This window comes from Populus trichocarpa, chromosome 3, assembly GCF_000002775.5.
Source record: "Populus trichocarpa isolate Nisqually-1 chromosome 3, P.trichocarpa_v4.1, whole genome shotgun sequence".
NCBI lineage: Eukaryota > Viridiplantae > Streptophyta > Magnoliopsida > Malpighiales > Salicaceae > Populus > Populus trichocarpa.
The window spans coordinates 16,792,241-16,797,962 of record NC_037287.2 but is presented as its reverse complement, the minus strand read 5'-3'; the positions used below and the strand labels follow the sequence as shown (position 1 = coordinate 16,797,962).

The 5,722-nt window shown below is 37.9% G+C and overlaps 1 pseudogene; it reads right to left on the bottom strand.

The window, feature by feature from the left end:
• Nucleotides 1-210: 210 nt before the first annotated feature.
• LOC18097094 (DNA replication licensing factor MCM6-like) lies at nt 211-5,321 on the bottom strand (annotated as a pseudogene).
• Nucleotides 5,322-5,722: the final 401 nt, after the last annotated feature.

Here is a 5,722-nt window from a genome sequence, read left to right as displayed (position 1 = left end):
ACCGGGCAACCCGGTCTCGCATATTGAGAATGTGCAAGGGTCACTGACATCTGCAACTCTTCGCTGCAGAATTGACTTATTAATCCGTACTAGCATCTCTTCTGGGTTGGGCGCTTTCAGCAGTTGTCATGCTGAGTCCGGTAACGTGCATTCCAGCTCTGTGCTACCATTAAATGTCTCTGCTTGGATAACAATCATTCGGATAAAAAAACATCAATTCTTAAGCATCTACCTAAATTTTGATGCTATTTTGAGAAGATTATCTTACAAATGCATTTTCAATTAAAACAATGGGCTGATTCCAATGCCAAGCTTTCAGCTGTCCTAAACTGAACTCGTCCTTTTTTACATATAAAAAATAGTGGCGATAGAAGAGCCGAACTTGCAGCATATATTTGGTCAAGTTGAATTTAAATGAGCGCGACCTCGTAAACCATAAATGAGTATCGTGGTTAACGGGTTGTCAAAGCACACATCATTCTACCACATAATTGGGAGCGACAGCCAATATCCTGTCATCTTTTGACGATGACTGCCTTGCACCATCGCCCTCTGCTTCTGGTCGGCTGCCATAATCTACCACAATCAAATAGCCTTCCTTCCGAATCAAACTCTGCAGTACAACATTTGTCATGTCCAATAGTCCCAGCAAATATATTGCTAAAATAGAATAATTAAACATATTGGCAAGACTCAGATATTGCTGTAGTTTTGCCTCTATAATAGCTTTGATTTTTGAAGCTTCATTCTTTGCTTCCTCCACAGAACTGTAGCTATTTTTCTGATTCTGTTGTTCTACATACCATCTTATCAACTCTCCCTGTCCCTGAAAATGATGACAGAACATGCTTCAAAGACAGTAAATATGGTAATGAAGGCAAAGGGCCAACTGGTTCGTTTCTATTGCAAGGATCACTACTGGACAATATGAAAATAGTGTCCAGCTTCCACTGCTATCATTATTGAGGTTGCGCCCTCAAGCAAAAAGAAACTAAATAAAAGCTTTAACGTGAAAGCCTCAATTGTAACGGTAAAAGAATAGTAACGGCAAAAATACACGTACTAAAAAACACATCATTTGACATAAATAAAAGGGTTTAACGTAAATAAAAGGGTCCTAGCTCTTTACCATCTCGCATCACAGCTTCTTCATGCTGTCTTAGGCGCATGACCAGTGCATCATTTCCACCATCACCATCATCATGATTTGCTTCTTGAATCTCAGATAAATCAATCTCGCTTGACTCCACACTACAAGGACAACAAAAGGCACACGTTATAAATATGAAAAGCTAGCAGATCAAGAAAGATGTTCAACTCATTTCCAAAATTTTCTTGCCTGATTATGGATGTTTTCAGCAATTTCACTGCTAAGCAAACATGCCTTGGTTGTACCTGTGAAAAAAGTTGTTTGTCTCAAGTCTATATTGAAAATGCAATTGTGCATAGCAATCTTAAGATTCAAACGGAATATTAGAAAACCTGGGTTTCCTAATGACTTCGTGCAATGGCCTCATACAGTCTGATTAATGCCTCCAGCTGTCTAACAGTCATCCGATAAGCAACTCTACTCCCCAGAGTTGTATCACCTCTGCGGAGAGCAACATAAGAGTCCACCAACAGTTTTCTTGCTTCAAAATTAAGATGCATTAAGGATCAGCTAGCGTGTGGCTAGGTACAGTATAAGAATTCTCAAATTTAAGTCATTCTTGGTGTGTGTGCGCGCGTGTCCGCACGCATGTGTGAATGAATGTATGTATGTAGGCATTTAAGAACAGCGATTCTTTGGTTTCAAGATCTTTGCATATGCAATATAACATTTTATCTGAGCAGTTGAGAATGGAGGAGCAAGAGCTTCTTCACGCTTTTGATGAACTCTTACAATATGGCGCGCAATGTGGTAATCAGTTTGATTATTGGGATCACCAATCATCACATATACCAGATCAAACCTTGAAAGAATTGAAGGGGGGGGGACCACGTTATACTGGAGAGTGCATGGAAGTGATTAGTCCGGGAAAAAGACGATCAAACTTAATAAAACAGGTAATAGCATAAGAGATTCAATTTTTAGTTATTCACGCGGCTATAAAATCAAGTGAAAGAATTTCTGACCTTGAGTGGTTTAGATTTATCAAAGAGTCCTCCAGTGGGGTTAACTGCAGCTAGAATTGATGTTCAAGCATTGAGTGTTGCTTGCATCCCAGCTTTAGTGATGCTTATTGTCTGCTGTTCCATGGCCTCATGAATTGCAACCTTGATGTTCATTTAGATTGATATCAGAAATTGTTATGAGAAATGTCAGGTTAGACTTTAATGAAGGAAGATTACCTGATCTCAAATATCCATCTTGTCAAACTCATCAATGCAACAAATGCCACTGTCAGCAAGCATCAATGCACCAGCCTGGGAGGACATCAAATAAATCAGAAAAATAAATGCTCACAGATTAGCAGTTGCATTAGAAATAATGAATGCTCAATATCACGCGTCATTTCAGAACTATAGTAAATGCCATTCTTAGAAGAACAGCAAGGCACATTAATATAAATCAAACTTCAAGAAATTGTTTAATAACTGCTTAAATCTAGATAGCCATAGAGTCACGTGTAGGTTCTTCCAAAATAGAAAGGTGATTGATCTGTGCTGTCCAGAGGAATATCCATAAACAGGTGATAACTGCTTGGACTAAAACAGATCCACTGATTCTCAGCCAACAAAAGAGTAACAATAAGTGAATGCTACCTCAATACAAAATTCCCCAGTTTCTGGTTCTTTAGCCACAGTTGCTGTCAACCCAGCAGCAGATGATGATTTTCCAGGTGTGTAGACGGATCTGGGAACTATACCTGTAAGAGCAAACATAAATAAACAAATGCATCCTTTGCATAAACTACTTCAAAAAAGAAGCAGCAGCAGAAGAGTGAGATTCAGAGTGAAAAAGGCAGCTAACTTGAGGGACTGAGATTTTGCACAGCTGGGATCACCAACAATACAAGCATCGATGTCCTCTCTAAGGTTAATACCCTCATGAGTGAAATTGTGGACACCACCGAAGAGCAAAAGCAGGAGTGCGCGTTTGATAACTTGGTGACCAAAAACAGTTGGAGCAATACTATCTATAAGCTTGTTGAAGAAATCAGGTGCGTTTCTCATTCTTTGAACTTCATCTAGCTTCACTACCTGTCAAGTAAAATGAAGTGAGAAAAGTCCAGTGTATTGGACTCTAAACACACATAGTACCAGATGAGCGGGGCCAACAAATAACATGACCCACTTCAAACTTCAAACAATGTTACATTTATCTAGAATGTCAGTGGCTAATACTATCGTAATAGGGTTATCATAGTATGAACAAATGTTGATATAAATTATCAGAGGTCGCGACATTTTAAGCATGGATAAATTACTTCAAAAAGCAGAAACAGGATAAGTGACCGTGAATCACCGGTTATCATCTTCATCAGCAACCTTTTTACTATTCCTGATGTAGATATCCCTTCTTCCATAACAAACCTAAACAAATATGCATCTATGAATCACAAATAATTGTAATACACATGCATCACCATTGGCCAAACATCAGGTATCAAGCCAGCTGTAGAGGAACCTGCACTGAATTGGCTATAAATGCAAGGCAATAGGAGAGGTCTCTCACTCCCAGTGCTCGGAGCCCTCTGACACCTTCACCACCAACAGCAGAATTTTTACACTGAGAAGAATCTCGACGGCATTATGCTCGCTCTCCAGGGGACGCCAATGCCAGTATCTGGTACAACAACCACAGTGCCTGTGAAAATGACCCTAGACGAAATCAAAGTTCAAAGCTGAATTATATGACACGTTAACATTTACTTAAAAGAGGAGAGAAACACAAGTGGTAATCAAAATAACTAACTGAAAAGAATACCTTACATATCACCTGCTCTGGCCTGTTCAACAATATCATGGCGAAGAATAACATTCAAAGATCTGGGAAGGGAACCAGCAGGAATCTCTTTAGAAGTTTCCTGCATTCTAACCCTCTGCGGTCGGCAAATTTGCTCTCTTGCCGAAGCAATGCCCATCTCATTTTATTGGTACATGTCGCATTGGTACAGATTGTTGGCTAAAAAAATCGCAATCACGGCAGCAGATTTAACAGTTGGCATCAAACAAAATATAAACCTGAAAACTGAAGTTGCAATAGAACACTGATGCACAAACTGACCTCAGTATATTTGAATTGCTGTTCAACATTCTTGACAACGCCACCACATTCCAAACACCTAAAAGCTCCTTGTAAAAGCTCCGCCCTTACCTCACTTGTGCAAGTCACCACTCCGGTACTGACACCAGTTTCCCAATTTCTGCTGTTGTTAGCTCTCTTAATCTGTAAACACGGTAGCAAACTAGACAATTGAGACGCTAATATCAATTTCCAATCCTCCTTTTCATCAACTGAGGCAGTAATTGGTAATTTTACGTGCATCAATCTACAGAGAATCAACTATTTGATTAAGGATTTCGATCAATTTCCTAAAACCCATCCACAAAATCATCAAAAATTAAGGAAAATATACTTCAAAAACAATCCCAGAAATACCAATGAAGGAAATAAAGAGAAGAAGTACATCAATGAAAAAGGGATATTAACGAAAGCAACATTGATGACCTTGTTAGGATTATCATCAGATATAAATGTTGAGCTTAGCTCCATCACAAACCTCTTGCACGCATTCTTCAAATACGGCTCAAACCTAATAGTCACCATCATAACTAAACAAAATGAACAAAATTTTAACAGATTTCTACTAAGAAAGCGATTTTCTTTTGATACCTCAAGTACTCTTCGGCAATGGATTTTTGAAGAACATCACTGAAAAGCATGACATGGGAGAAATCTTAGACATCGTTGTCGATTCATTGCTTCAATCTCGGCATTATATAGTAAGCTTCTCCTGAATTTCGATTTTGTCCGTCTAATCTAAAACTGCTCCAAACAAACGAAAAGAAGAAACATTTCAACAAAACATTATAGTAATTCATTTTTTTCTCTTAAATTAAATATAAAAAAACAACCAAAATCGAACCTTTTGAGAAAGTTGAGGAAAATGTTCTCAACAAGGACTGCTTTCTCGTCGACGAAGTAGCCGCCGAACGCATCCATTGCTATGATTTTGAAAATGGGTTTCTGTAGTGGAATAAATTTTAGTGGGTTGGTGTTTGATGCCGGAGGACACAGGCAAGGGAAGGAAAATTTACTTTACTGTGTATGCCCTCTCCTGTCTCAGAGGAAAGTTGAGCTCTTTCGCGCCAAAAATAGAGAACGATGTGGGGCAGATTCATTTCGCAATGGGCTTTGCTATTTTCTTACTGCTCCTGGTTGGTGTCGGTTAATAGGTTGCCTGATCCAATGGGAATAGCAATGTCCACCCGGCTTTGTACGAATTTTTAAAACACAAATAATTCAGAAATGAATAATTATATTATATTGTAACTAAAATATAGAGTTTTAATTATTTTATTATTATTAATTATTAAAAAACTAAAAAAATTATGGTTTTACTGTATAAAACTTTTTTCATCTTCTCACAAAATAATATTCATATCATTGTTCATTATACAAATTTTCAGTTCTTTATCCCTCAATTTAATTATTTTAATTTTTTTTGGTCATACAGCTTTAAATATTTTCAATTTAATCCTTAAAAGTTCCTTTGTTTTTATCCTGGATTTTTTA